We start from the raw sequence: 15,480 nt of genomic DNA, 5'->3' as shown, positions 1-15,480 counted from the left end.
CTGCCTTGACGTTCAAGCCGAGGATCGACTCCCACCACGGGTGCACGTGGGACAGCCCTGTGGGAAAGCCTCGTGGGAAAGCCTCGTGGGAAAGACTCGAGGGAAAACCATAGATCCTTTGATCCACGCGGAGGACTGCGTGACACTGCTGCTACCGCTCTGGAGGAAAGCGCAAGTGCATGCCCGCATTCGAGACGAGGACTGACTCCCCTGGGGAGACTCCAGAAGTACCCCAAGATCCATGTCAGCACGGGAGAGGAATCCTCAGGTTACGGCCCCGACTCCACACAAGGTATTAGGCCCCGGCATCGACGGGAGAGGAATCCCGAGAGGCCCCCGAGGAACTCGCATGGGAACTGGCCTTTCCTGAGGCCACCAGAGCGGGTCCCTGAGGTCCCGGTCGTATGTCGAGAGCACCTGCTGCAACTCGAGAAAATCCAGGAGGTTTTGCCCTCCAGGCGAGATGAGGCCCATTTCTGCTGAGGCTTCTCGAGGCTAATCACGTCTAACCACTGGAACTTCCAAAGGGTCTTTCACACCCTTGCTGCAACTCAAGAAGTTCCCCGACATACCCGTCTCCACTCGAGAGGAAGCACGTGGAGTCCCGCACACATCCAGGGGAGCCCCGTTTCCGCCTCCTAGCTTCAGATGAGGGATCCTTTCCCTGTTTCGTAGGGAAAGAATTCCCGGCGTTCCCGTCGCATCTCAAGAGGAGGCGCTCTCCACAGGAAAGGCGAGAGGAACTCCATGGTCGTGCCACCATTCCAAGAGTCCCCCAAATGTGTCAGTCCATTCCAGAGGAACCTGTTTTCCCTGCACTGCCTTGACGTTCAAGCCGAGGATCCACTCCCACCACGTGTGCACGTGGGACAGCCCTGTGGGAAAGCCTCGTGGGAAAGCCTCTTGGGAAAGACTCGAGGGAAAACCATAGATCCTTTGATCCACGCGGCGGACTGCGTGACACTGCTGCTACCGCTCTGGAGGAAAGCGCAAGTGCATGCCCGCATTCGAGACGAGGACTGACTCCCCTGGGGAGACTCCAGAAGTACCCCAAGATCCATGTCAGCACTGGAGAAGAATCCTCAGGTTCCGGCCCCGACTCCACACAAGGTCTTAGGCCCCGGCATCGACGGGAGAGGAATGCCGAGAGGCCCCCGAGGAACTCGCATGGGGACTGGCCTTTCCTGAGGCCACCAGAGCGGGTCCCTGAGGTCCCCGTCGTAAGTCGAGGGCACCTGCCGCAACTCGAGAAAATCCAGGAGGTTTTGCCCTCCAGGGGAGATGAGGCACATTTACGCTGAGGCTTCTCGAGGCCAATCACGTCTAACCACTGGAACATCCAAAGGGTCCTTCACACCCTTGCTGCAACTCAAGAAGTTCCCCGACATACCCGTCTCCACTCGAGAGGAAGCACGTGGGGTCCCGCACACATCCAGGGGAGCCCCGTTTCCGCCTCCTAGCTCGAGATGAGGGATCCTTTCCCTGTTTCGTAGGGAAAGATTTCCCGGCGTTCCCGTCGCATCTCAAGAGGAGGCGCTCTCAACAGGAAAGGCGAGAGGAACTCCAGGGTCGTGCCACCATTCCAAGAGTCCCCCAGATGTGTCAGTCCATTCCAGAGGAACCTGTTTTCCCTGCACTGCCTTGACGTTCAAGCCGAGGATCGACTCCCACCACGTGTGCACGTGGGACAGCCCTGTGGGAAAGCCTCGTGGGAAAGCCTCGTGGGAAAGACCCGAGGGAAAACCATAGATCCTTTGATCCACGCGGCGGACTGCGTGACACTGCTGCTACCGCTCTGGAGGAAAGCGCAAGTGCATGCCCGCATTCGAGACGAGGACTGACTCCCCTGGGGAGACTCCAGAAGTACCCCAAGATCCATGTCAGCACTGGAGAGGAATCCTCACGTTCCGGCCCCGACTCCACACAAAGTCTTAGGCCCCGGCATCGACGGGAGAGGAATCCCGAGAGGCCCCCGAGGAACTCGCATGGGGACTGGCCTTTCCTGAGGCCACCAGAGCGGGTCCCTGAGGTCCCCATCGTAAGTCGAGAGCACCTGCCGCAACTCGAGAAAATCCAGGAGGTTTTGCCCTCCAGGCGAGATGAGGCCCATTTCCGATGAGGCTTCTCGAGGCTAATCACGTCTAACCACTGGAAATTCCAAAGGGTCCTTCACACCCTTGCTGCAACTCAAGAAGTTCCCCGACATACCCGTCTCCACTCGAGAGGAAGCACGTGGGTCCCGCACACATCCAGGGGAGCCCCGTTTCTGCCTCCTAGCTCGAGATGAGGGATCCTTTCCCTGTTTCTTAGGGAAAGAATTCCCGGGGTTCCCGTCGCATCTCAAGAGGAGGCGCTCTCCACAGGAGAGGCGAGAGGAACTCCAGGGTCGTGCCACCATTCCAAGAGACGCCCAGATGTGTCAGTCCATTATAGAGGAACCTGTTTTCCCTGCACTGCCTTGACGTTCAAGCCGAGGATCGACTCCCACCACCTGTGCACGTGGGACAGCCCTGTGGGAAAGCCTCGTGGGAAAGCCTCGTGGGAAAGACTCGAGGGAAAACCATAGATCCTTTGATCCACGCGGTGGACTGCGTGACACTGCTGCTACCGCTCTGGAGGAAAGCGCAAGTGCATGCCCGCATTCGAGACGAGGACTGACTCCCCTGGGGAGACTCCAGAAGTACCCCAAGATCCATGTCAGCACTGGAGAGGAATCCTCAGGTTCCGGCCCCGACTCCGCACAAGGACTTAGGCCCCAGCATCGACGGGAGAGGAATCCCGAGAGGACCCAAGGAACTCGCATGGGGACTGGCCTTTCCTGAGGCCACCAGAGCGGGTCTCTGAGGTCCCCGTCGTAAGTCGAGAGTACCTGCCGCAACTCGAGAAAATCCAGGAGGTTTTGCTCTCCAGGCGAGATGAGGCCCATTTCCGCTGAGGCTTCTCGGGGCTAATCACTTCTAACCACTGGAACTTCCAAAGGGTCCTTCACACCCTTGCTGCAACTCAAGAAGTTCCCCGACATACCCGTCTCCACTCGAGAGGAAGCAGGTGGGGTCCCGCACACATCCAGGGGAGCCCCGTTTCCGCCTCCTAGCTCGAGGTGAGGGATCCTTTCCCTGTTTCGTAGGGAAAGAATTCCCGGTGTTCCCGTCGCATCTCAAGAGGAGGCGCTCTCCACAGGAAAGGCGAGAGGAACTCCAGGGTCGTGCCACCATTCCAAGAGTCCCCCCGATGTGTCAGTCCATTCCAGAGGAACATGTTTTCCCTGCACTGCCTTGACGTTCAAGCCGAGGATCCACTCCCACCACGTGTGCACGTGGGACAGCCCTGTGGGAAAGCCTCGGGGGAAAACCTCGTGGGAAAGACACGAGGGAAAACAATAGATCCTTTGATCCACACGGCGGACTGGGTGACACTGCTGCTACCGCTCTGGAGGAAAGCGCAAGTGCATGTCCGCATTCGAGACGAGGACTGACTCCCCTGTGGAGACTCCAGAAGTACCCCAAGATCCATGTCAGCACTGGAGAGGAATCCTCAGGTTGCGGCCCCGACTCCACACAAGGTCTTAGGCCCCGGCATGGACGGGAGAGGAATCCCGAGAGGCCCCCGAAGAACTCGCATGGGGACTGGCCTTTCCTGAGGCCAACAGAGCAGGTCCCTGAGGTCCCCATCGTAAGTCGAGAGCACCTGCCCCAACTCGAGAAAATCCAGGAGGTTTTGCCCTCCAGGCGAGATGAGGCCCATTTCCGCTGAGGCTTCTCGAGGCTAATCATGTCTAACCACTGGAACTTCCAAAGGGTCCTTCACACCCTTGCTGCAACTCAAGAAGTTCCCCGACATACCCGTCTCCACTCGAGAGGAAGCACGAGGGTCCCGCACACATCCAGGGGAGCCCCGTTTCCGCCTCCTAGCTCGAGATGAGGGATCCTTTCCCTGTTTCGTAGGGAAAGAATTCCCGGCGTTCCCGTCGCATCTCAAGAGGAGGCGCTCTCCACAGGAAAGGCGAGAGGACTCCAGCGTCGTGCCACCATTCAAAGAGTCCCCCAGATATGTCAGTCCATTCCAGAGGACATGTTTTCCCTGCACTGTCTTGACGTTCAAGCCGAGGATCCACTCCCACCACGTGTGCTCGTGGGACAGCAATGTGGGAAAGCCTCGTGGGAAAGCCTCGTGGGAAAGACTCGAGGGAAAACCATAGATCCTTTGATCCACGTGGCGGACTGTGTGACACTGCTGCTACCGCTCTGGAGGAAAGCGCAAGTGCATGCCCGCATTCGAGACGAGGACTGACTCCCCTGGGGAGACTCCAGAAGTACACCAAGATCCATGTCAGCACTGGAGAGGAATCCTCAGGTTCCGGCCCCGACTCCACACAAGGTCTTCGGCCACGGCATCGACGGGAGAGGAATCCCGAGAGGCCCCCGAGGAACTCGCATGGGGACTGTCCTTTCCTGAGGCCACCAGAGCGGGTCCCTGAGGTCCCCGTCGTAAGTCGAGAGCACCTGCCTCAACTCGACAAAATCCAGGAGGTTTTGCCCTCCAGGCGAGATGAGGCCCATTTCCGCTGAGGCTTCTCGAGGCTAATCACGTCTAACCACTGGAACTTCCAAAGGGTCCTTCACACCCTTGCTGCAACTCAAGAAGTTCCCCGACATACCCGTCTCCACTCGAGAGTAAGCACGTGGGGTCCCGCACACATCCACGGGAGCCCCGTTTCCGCCTCCTAGCTCGAGATGAGGGATCCTTTCCCTGTTTCGTAGGGAAAGAATTCCCGGCGTTCCCGTCGCATCTCAAGAGGAGGCGCTCTCCACAGGAAAGGCGAGAGGAACTCCAGGGTCGTGCCACCATTCCAAGAGTCCCCCAGATGTGTCAGTCCATTCCAGAGGAACCTGTTTTCCCTGCACTGCCTTGACGTTCAAGCCGAGGATCCACTCCCACCACGTGTGCACGTGGGACAGCCCTGTGGGAAAGCCTCGTGGGAAAGCCTCGTGGGAAAGACTCGAGGGAAAACCATAGATCCTTTGATCCACGCGGCGGACTGCGTGACACTGCTGCTACCGCTCTGGAGGAAAGCGCAAGTGCATGCCCGCATTCGAGACGAGGACTGACTCCCCTGGGGAGACTCCAGAAGTACCCCAAGATCCATGTCAGCACTGGAGAGGAATCCTCAGTTTCCGGCCCCGACTCCACACAAGGTCTTAGGCCCCGGCATCGACGGGAGAGGAATCCCGAGAGGCCCCCGAGGAACTCGCATGGGGACTGGCCTTTCCTGAGGCCACCAGAGCGGGTCCCTGAGGTCCCCATCGTAAGTCGAGAGCACCTGCCGCAACTCGAGAAAATCCAGGAGGTTTTGCCCTCCAGGCGAGATGAGGCCCATTTCCGATGAGGCTTCTCGAGGCTAATCACGTCTAACCACTGGAACTTCCAAAGGGTCTTTCACACCCTTGCTGCAACTCAAGAAGTTCCCCGACATACCCGTCTCCACTCGAGAGGAAGCACGTGGGGTCCCGCACACATCCAGGGGAGCCCCGTTTCCGCCTCCTAGCTCGAGATGAGGGATCCTTTCCCTGTTTCGTAGGGAAAGAATTCCCGACGTTACCGTCGCATCTCAAGAGGAGGCGCTCTCCACAGGAAAGGCGAGAGGAACTCCAGGGTCGTGCCACCATTCCAAGAGTCCCCCAGATGTGTCAGTCCATTCCAGGTGAACCTGTTTTCCCTGCACTGCCTTGACGTTCAAGCCGAGGATCCACTCCCACCACGTGTGCACGTGGGACAGCCCTGTGGGAAAGCCTCGTGGGAAAGCCTCGTGGGAAAGACTCGAGGGAAAACCATAGATCCTTTGATCCACGCGGCGGACTGCGTGACACTGCTGATACCGCTCTGGAGGAAAGCGCAAGTGCATGCCCGCATTCGAGACGAGGACTGACTCCCCTGGGGAGACTCCAGAAGTACCCCAAGATCCATGTCAGCACTGGAGAGGAATCCTCAGGTTCCGGCCCCGACTCCACACAAGGTCTTAGGCCCCGGCATCGACGGGAGAGGAATCCCGAGAGGCCCCCGAGGAACTCGCATGGGGACTGGCCTTTCCTGAGGCCACCAGAGCGGGTCCCTGAGGTCCCCGTCGTAAGTCGAGGGCACCTGCCGCAACTCGAGAAAATCCAGGAGGTTTTGCCCTCCAGGGGAGATGAGGCACATTTACGCTGAGGCTTCTCGAGGCCAATCACGTCTAACCACTGGAACATCCAAAGGGTCCTTCACACCCTTGCTGCAACTCAAGAAGTTCCCCGACATACCCGTCTCCACTCGAGAGGAAGCACGTGGAGTCCCGCACACATCCAGGGGAGCCCCGTTTCCGCCTCCTAGCTCGAGATGAGGGATCTTTTCCCTGTTTCGTAGGGAAAGAATTCCCGGCGTTCCCGTCGCATCTCAAGAGGAGGCGCTCTCCACAGGAACGGCGAGAGGAACTCCAGGGTCGTGCCACCATTCCAAGAGTCCCCCAGATGTGTCAGTCCATTCCAGAGGAACCTGTTTTCCCTGCACTGCCTTGACGTTCAAGCCGAGGATCCACTCCCACCACGTGTGCACGTGGGACAGCCCTGTGGGAAAGCCTCGTGGGAAAGCCTCGTGGGAAAGACTCGAGGGAAAACCATAGATCTTTTGATCCACGCGGAGGACTGTGTGACACTGCTGCTACTGCTCTGGAGGAAAGCGCAAGTGCATGCCCGCATTCGAGACGAGGACTGACTCCCCTGGGGAGACTCCAGAAGTACCCCAAGATCCATGTCAGCACTGGAGAGGAATCCTCAGGTTCCGGCCCCGACTCCACACAAGGACTTAGGCCCCGGCATCAACGGGAGAGGAACCCCGAGAGGCCCCCGAGGAACTCGCATGGGGACTGGCCTTTCCTGAGCCCACCAGAGTGGGTCCCTGAGGTCCCCGTCGTAAGTCGAGAGCACCTGCCACAACTCGAGAAAATCCAGGAGGTTTTGCCCTCCAGGCGAGATGAGGCCCATTTCCGCTGAGGCTTCTCGAGGCTAATCACGTCTAACCACTGGAACTTCCAAAGGGTCCTTCACACCCTTGCTGCAACTCAAGAAGTTCCCCGACATACCCGTCTCCACTCGAGAGGAAGCACGTGGAGTCCCGCACACATCCAGGGGAGCCCCGTTTCCGCCTCCTAGCTCGAGGTGAGGGATCCTTTCCCTGTTTGGTAGGGAAAGCATTCCCGGCGTTCCCGTCGCATCTCAAGAGGAGGCGCTCTCCACAGGAAAGGCGAGAGGAACTCCAGGGTCGTGCCAACATTCCAAGAGTCCCCCAGATATGTCAGTACATTCCAGAGGAACCTGTTTTCCCTGCACTGCCTTGACGTTCAAGCCGAGGATCGACTCCCACCACGGGTGCACGTGGGACAGCCCTGTGGGAAAGCCTCGTGGGAAAGCCTCGTGGGAAAGACTCGAGGGAAAACCATAGATCCTTTGATCCACGCGGAGGACTGCGTGACACTGCTGCTACCGCTCTGGAGGAAAGCGCAAGTGCATGCCCGCATTCGAGACGAGGACTGACTCCCCTGGGGAGACTCCAGAAGTACCCCAAGATCCATGTCAGCACGGGAGAGGAATCCTCAGGTTACGGCCCCGACTCCACACAAGGTCTTAGGCCCCGGCATCGACGGGAGAGGAATCCCGAGAGGCCCCCGAGGAACTCGCATGGGAACTGGCCTTTCCTGAGGCCACCAGAGCGGGTCCCTGAGGTCCCGGTCGTATGTCGAGAGCACCTGCTGCAACTCGAGAAAATCCAGGAGGTTTTGCCCTCCAGGCGAGATGAGGCCCATTTCTGCTGAGGCTTCTCGAGGCTAATCACGTCTAACCACTGGAACTTCCAAAGGGTCTTTCACACCCTTGCTGCAACTCAAGAAGTTCCCCGACATACCCGTCTCCACTCGAGAGGAAGCACGTGGAGTCCCGCACACATCCAGGGGAGCCCCGTTTCCGCCTCCTAGCTTCAGATGAGGGATCCTTTCCCTGTTTCGTAGGGAAAGAATTCCCGGCGTTCCCGTCGCATCTCAAGAGGAGGCGCTCTCCACAGGAAAGGCGAGAGGAACTCCATGGTCGTGCCACCATTCCAAGAGTCCCCCAAATGTGTCAGTCCATTCCAGAGGAACCTGTTTTCCCTGCACTGCCTTGACGTTCAAGCCGAGGATCCACTCCCACCACGTGTGCACGTGGGACAGCCCTGTGGGAAAGCCTCGTGGGAAAGCCTCTTGGGAAAGACTCGAGGGAAAACCATAGATCCTTTGATCCACGCGGCGGACTGCGTGACACTGCTGCTACCGCTCTGGAGGAAAGCGCAAGTGCATGCCCGCATTCGAGACGAGGACTGACTCCCCTGGGGAGACTCCAGAAGTACCCCAAGATCCATGTCAGCACTGGAGAAGAATCCTCAGGTTCCGGCCCCGACTCCACACAAGGTCTTAGGCCCCGGCATCGACGGGAGAGGAATGCCGAGAGGCCCCCGAGGAACTCGCATGGGGACTGGCCTTTCCTGAGGCCACCAGAGCGGGTCCCTGAGGTCCCCGTCGTAAGTCGAGGGCACCTGCCGCAACTCGAGAAAATCCAGGAGGTTTTGCCCTCCAGGGGAGATGAGGCACATTTACGCTGAGGCTTCTCGAGGCCAATCACGTCTAACCACTGGAACATCCAAAGGGTCCTTCACACCCTTGCTGCAACTCAAGAAGTTCCCCGACATACCCGTCTCCACTCGAGAGGAAGCACGTGGGGTCCCGCACACATCCAGGGGAGCCCCGTTTCCGCCTCCTAGCTCGAGATGAGGGATCCTTTCCCTGTTTCGTAGGGAAAGATTTCCCGGCGTTCCCGTCGCATCTCAAGAGGAGGCGCTCTCAACAGGAAAGGCGAGAGGAACTCCAGGGTCGTGCCACCATTCCAAGAGTCCCCCAGATGTGTCAGTCCATTCCAGAGGAACCTGTTTTCCCTGCACTGCCTTGACGTTCAAGCCGAGGATCGACTCCCACCACGTGTGCACGTGGGACAGCCCTGTGGGAAAGCCTCGTGGGAAAGCCTCGTGGGAAAGACCCGAGGGAAAACCATAGATCCTTTGATCCACGCGGCGGACTGCGTGACACTGCTGCTACCGCTCTGGAGGAAAGCGCAAGTGCATGCCCGCATTCGAGACGAGGACTGACTCCCCTGGGGAGACTCCAGAAGTACCCCAAGATCCATGTCAGCACTGGAGAGGAATCCTCACGTTCCGGCCCCGACTCCACACAAAGTCTTAGGCCCCGGCATCGACGGGAGAGGAATCCCGAGAGGCCCCCGAGGAACTCGCATGGGGACTGGCCTTTCCTGAGGCCACCAGAGCGGGTCCCTGAGGTCCCCATCGTAAGTCGAGAGCACCTGCCGCAACTCGAGAAAATCCAGGAGGTTTTGCCCTCCAGGCGAGATGAGGCCCATTTCCGATGAGGCTTCTCGAGGCTAATCACGTCTAACCACTGGAAATTCCAAAGGGTCCTTCACACCCTTGCTGCAACTCAAGAAGTTCCCCGACATACCCGTCTCCACTCGAGAGGAAGCACGTGGGTCCCGCACACATCCAGGGGAGCCCCGTTTCTGCCTCCTAGCTCGAGATGAGGGATCCTTTCCCTGTTTCTTAGGGAAAGAATTCCCGGCGTTCCCGTCGCATCTCAAGAGGAGGCGCTCTCCACAGGAGAGGCGAGAGGAACTCCAGGGTCGTGCCACCATTCCAAGAGACGCCCAGATGTGTCAGTCCATTATAGAGGAACCTGTTTTCCCTGCACTGCCTTGACGTTCAAGCCGAGGATCGACTCCCACCACCTGTGCACGTGGGACAGCCCTGTGGGAAAGCCTCGTGGGAAAGCCTCGTGGGAAAGACTCGAGGGAAAACCATAGATCCTTTGATCCACGCGGTGGACTGCGTGACACTGCTGCTACCGCTCTGGAGGAAAGCGCAAGTGCATGCCCGCATTCGAGACGAGGACTGACTCCCCTGGGGAGACTCCAGAAGTACCCCAAGATCCATGTCAGCACTGGAGAGGAATCCTCAGGTTCCGGCCCCGACTCCGCACAAGGACTTAGGCCCCAGCATCGACGGGAGAGGAATCCCGAGAGGACCCAAGGAACTCGCATGGGGACTGGCCTTTCCTGAGGCCACCAGAGCGGGTCTCTGAGGTCCCCGTCGTAAGTCGAGAGTACCTGCCGCAACTCGAGAAAATCCAGGAGGTTTTGCTCTCCAGGCGAGATGAGGCCCATTTCCGCTGAGGCTTCTCGGGGCTAATCACTTCTAACCACTGGAACTTCCAAAGGGTCCTTCACACCCTTGCTGCAACTCAAGAAATTCCCCGACATACCCGTCTCCACTCGAGAGGAAGCAGGTGGGGTCCCGCACACATCCAGGGGAGCCCCGTTTCCGCCTCCTAGCTCGAGATGAGGGATCCTTTCCCTGTTTCGTAGGGAAAGAATTCCCGGTGTTCCCGTCGCATCTCAAGAGGAGGCGCTCTCCACAGGAAAGGCGAGAGGAACTCCAGGGTCGTGCCACCATTCCAAGAGTCCCCCCGATGTGTCAGTCCATTCCAGAGGAACATGTTTTCCCTGCACTGCCTTGACGTTCAAGCCGAGGATCCACTCCCACCACGTGTGCACGTGGGACAGCCCTGTGGGAAAGCCTCGGGGGAAAACCTCGTGGGAAAGACACGAGGGAAAACAATAGATCCTTTGATCCACACGGCGGACTGGGTGACACTGCTGCTACCGCTCTGGAGGAAAGCGCAAGTGCATGTCCGCATTCGAGACGAGGACTGACTCCCCTGTGGAGACTCCAGAAGTACCCCAAGATCCATGTCAGCACTGGAAAGGAATCCTCAGGTTAGGGCCCCGACTCCACACAAGGTCTTCGGCCACGGCATCGACGGGAGAGGAATCCCGAGAGGCCCCCGAGGAACTCGCATGGGGACTGTCCTTTCCTGAGGCCACCAGAGCGGGTCCCTGAGGTCCCCGTCGTAAGTCGAGAGCACCTGCCTCAACTCGACAAAATCCAGGAGGTTTTGCCCTCCAGGCGAGATGAGGCCCATTTCCGCTGAGGCTTCTCGAGGCTAATCACGTCTAACCACTGGAACTTCCAAAGGGTCCTTCACACCCTTGCTGCAACTCAAGAAGTTCCCCGACATACCCGTCTCCACTCGAGAGTAAGCACGTGGGGTCCCGCACACATCCAGGGGAGCCCCGTTTCCGCCTCCTAGCTCGAGATGAGGGATCCTTTCCCTGTTTCGTAGGGAAAGAATTCCCGGCGTTCCCGTCGCATCTCAAGAGGAGGCGCTCTCCACAGGAAAGGCGAGAGGAACTCCAGGGTCGTGCCACCATTCCAAGAGTCCCCCAGATGTGTCAGTCCATTCCAGAGGAACCTGTTTTCCCTGCACTGCCTTGACGTTCAAGCCGAGGATCCACTCCCACCACGTGTGCACGTGGGACAGCCCTGTGGGAAAGCCTCGTGGGAAAGCCTCGTGGGAAAGACTCGAGGGAAAACCATAGATCCTTTGATCCACGCGGCGGACTGCGTGACACTGCTGCTACCGCTCTGGAGGAAAGCGCAAGTGCATGCCCGCATTCGAGACGAGGACTGACTCCCCTGGGGAGACTCCAGAAGTACCCCAAGATCCATGTCAGCACTGGAGAGGAATCCTCAGGTTCCGGCCCCGACTCCACACAAGGTCTTAGGCCCCGGCATCGACGGGAGAGGAATGCCGAGAGGCCCCCGAGGAACTCGCATGGGGACTGGCCTTTCCTGAGGCCACCAGAGCGGGTCCCTGAGGTCCCCATCGTAAGTCGAGAGCACCTGTGGCAACTCGAGAAAATCCAGGAGGTTTTGCCCTCCAGGCGAGATGAGGCCCATTTCCGCTGAGGCTTCTCGAGGCTAATCACATCTAACCGCTGGAACTTCCAAAGGGTCCTTCACACCCTTGCTGCAACTCAAGAAGTTCCCCGACATACCCGTCTCCACTCGAGAGGAAGCACGTGGGGTCCCGCACACATCCAGGGGAGCCCCGTTTCCGCCTCCTAGCTCGAGATGAGGGATCCTTTCCCTGTTTCGTAGGGAAAGAATTCCCGGCGTTCCCGTCGCCTCTCAAGAGGAGGCGATCTCCACAGGAGAGGCGAGAGGAACTCCAGGGTCGTGCCACCATTCCTAGAGACGCCCAGATGTGTCAGTCCATTCCAGAGGAACCTGTTTTCCCTGCACTGCCTTGACGTTCAAGCCGAGGATCGACTCCCACCACCTGTGCACGTGGGACAGCCCTGTGGGAAAGCCTCGTGGGAAAGCCTCGTGGGAAAGACTCGAGGGAAAACCATAGATCCTTTGATCCACGCGGCGGACTGCGTGACACTGCTGCTACCGCTCTAGAGGAAAGCGCAAGTGCATGCCCGCATTCGAGACGAGGACTGACTCCCCTGGGGAGACTCCAGAAGTACCCCAAGATCCATGTCAGCACTGGAGAGGAATCCTCAGGTTCCGGCCCCGACTCCACACAAGGTCTTAGGCCCCGGCGTCGTCGGGAGAGTAATCCCGAGAGGCCCCCGAGGAATTCGCATGGGGACTGGCCTTTCCTGAGGCCACCAGAGCGGGTCCCTGAGGTCCCCGTCGTAAGTCGAGGGCACCTGCCGCAACTCGAGAAAATCCAGGAGGTTTTGCCCTCCAGGGGAGATGAGGCACATTTCCGCTGAGGCTTCTCGAGGCCAATCACGTCTAACCACTGGAACATCCAAAGGGTCCTTCACACCCTTGCTGCAACTCAAGAAGTTCCCCGACATACCCGTCTCCACTCGAGAGGAAGCACGTGGGGTCCCGCACACATCCAGGGGAGCCCCGTTTCCGCCTCCTAGCTCGAGATGAGGGATCCTTTCCCTGTTTCGTAGGGAAAGAATTCCCGGCGTTCCAGTCGCATCTCAAAAGGAGGTGCTCTCCACAGGAAAGGCGAGAGGAACTCCAGGGTCGTGCCACCATTCCAAGAGTCCCCCAGATGCGTCAGTCCATTCCAGAAGAACCTGTTTTCCCTGCACTGCCTTGACGTTCAAGCCGAGGATCGAGTCCCACCACGTGTGCACGTGGGACAGCCCTGTGGGAAAGCCTCGTGGGAAAGCCTCGTGCGAAAGACTCGAGGGAATACCATAGATCCTTTGATCCACGCGGAGGACTGCGTGACACTGCTGCTACCGCTCTGGAGGAAAGCGCAAGTGCATGCCCGCATTCGAGACGAGGACTGACTCCCCTGGGGAGACTCCAGAAGTACCCCAAGATCCATGTCAGCACTGGAGAGGAATCCTCAGGTTCCGGCCCCGACTCCACACAAGGTCTTAGGCCCCGGCATCGACGGGAGAGGAATGCCGAGAGGCCCCCGAGGAACTCTCATGGGGACTGGCCTTTCCTGAGGCCGCCATAGCGGGTCCCAGAGGTCCCCGTCGTAAGTCGAGAGCACCTGCCGAAACTCGAGAAAATCCAGGAGGTTTTGCCCTCCAGGCGAGATGAGGCCCATTTCCGCTGAGGCTTCTCGAGGCCAATCACATCTAACCACTGGAACTTCCAAAGGGTCCTTCACACCCTTGCTGCAACTCAAGAAGTTCCCCGACATACCCGTCTCCACTCGAGAGGAAGCACGTGGGGTCCAGCACACATCCAGGGGAACCCCGTTTCCGCCTCCTTGCTCGAGATGAGGGATCCTTTCCCTGTTTCTTAGGGAAAGCATTCGCGGCGTTCCCGTCGCATCTCAAGAGGAGGCGCTCTCCACAGAAGAGGCGAGAGGAACTCCAGGGTCGTGCCACCATTCCAAGAGACGCCCAGATGTGTCAGTCCATTCCAGAGGAACCTGTTTTCCCTGCACTGCCTTGACGTTCAAGCCGAGGATCGACTCCCACCACGTGTGCACGTGGGACAGCCCTGTGGGAAAGCCTCGGGGGAAAGCCTCGTGGGAAAGACTCGAGGGAAAACCATAGTTCCTTTGATGCACGCGGCGGACTGCGTGACACTGCTGCTACCGCTCTGGAGGAAAGCGCAAGTGCATGCCCGCATTCGATACGAGGACTGACTCCCCTGGGGAGACTCCAGAAGTACCCCAAGATCCATGTCAGCACTGGAGAGGAATCCTCAGGTTCCGGCCCCGACTCCACACAAGGTCTTAAGCCCCGGCATCGACGGGAGAGGAATCCCGAGAGGCCCCCGAGGAACTCGCATGGGGACTGGCCTTTCCTGAGGCCACCAGAGCGGGTCCCTGAGGTCCCCGTCGTAAGTCAAGAGCACCTGCCGCAACTCGAGAAAATCCAGGAGGTTTTGCCCTCCAGGCGAGATGAGGCCCATTTCCGCTGAGGCTTCTCGAGGCCAATCACATCTAACCACTGGAACTTCCAAAGGGTCCTTCACACCCTTGCTGCAACTCAAGAAGTTCCCCGACATACCCGTCTCCACTCGAGAGGAAGCACGTGGTGTCCCGCACACATCCAGGGGAGCCCCGTTTCCGCCTCCTAGCTCGAGATGAGGGATCCTTTCCCTGTTTCGTAGGGAAAGAATTCCCGGCGTTCCCGTCGCATCTCAAGAGGAGGCGCTCTCCACAGGAAAGGCGAGAGGAGCTCCAGGGTCGTGCCACCATTCCAAGAGTCCCCCAGATGTGTCAGTCCATTCCAGAGGAACCTGTTTTCCCTGCACTGCCTTGACGTTCAAGCCGAGGATCGACTCCCACCACGTGTGCACGTGGGACAGCCCTGTGGGAAAGCCTCGTGGGAAAGCCTCGTGGGAAAGACTCGAGGGAAAACCATAGATCCTTTCATCCACGCGGTGGACTGCGTGACACTGCTGCTACCGCTCTGGAGGAAAGCGCAAGTGCATGCCCGCATTCGAGACGAGGACTGACTCCCCTGGGGAGACTCCAGAAGTACCCCAAGATCCATGTCAGCACTGGAGAGGAATCCTCAGGTTCCGGCCCCGACTCCGCACAAGGACTTAGGCCCCAGCATCGACGGGAGAGGAATCCCGAGAGGACCCAAGGAACTCGCATGGGGACTGGCCTTTCCTGAGGCCACCAGAGCGGGTCTCTGAGGTCCCCGTCGTAAGTCGAGAGTACCTGCCACAACTCGAGAAAATCCAGGAGGTTTTGCCCTCCAGGCGAGATGAGGCCCATTTCCGCTGAGGCTTCTCGAGGCTAATCACGTCTAACCACTGGAACTTCCAAAGGGTCCTTCACACCCTTGCTGCAACTCAAGAAGTTCCCCGACATACCCGTCTCCACTCGAGAGTAAGCACGTGGGGTCCCGCACACATCCAGGGCAGCCCCGTTTCCGCCTCCTAGCTCGAGATGAGGGATCCTTTCCCTGTTTCGTAGGGAAAGAATTCCCGGCGTTCCCGTCGCATCTCAAGAGGAGGCGCTCTCCACAGGAAAGGCGAGAGGAACTCCAAGGTCGTGCCACCATT

Source organism: Ovis canadensis, chromosome 14, assembly GCF_042477335.2.
Source record: "Ovis canadensis isolate MfBH-ARS-UI-01 breed Bighorn chromosome 14, ARS-UI_OviCan_v2, whole genome shotgun sequence".
Lineage (NCBI taxonomy): Eukaryota > Metazoa > Chordata > Mammalia > Artiodactyla > Bovidae > Ovis > Ovis canadensis.
The sequence above is the reverse complement of the archived record's forward strand: the minus strand, read 5'-3'. Positions refer to the sequence as shown.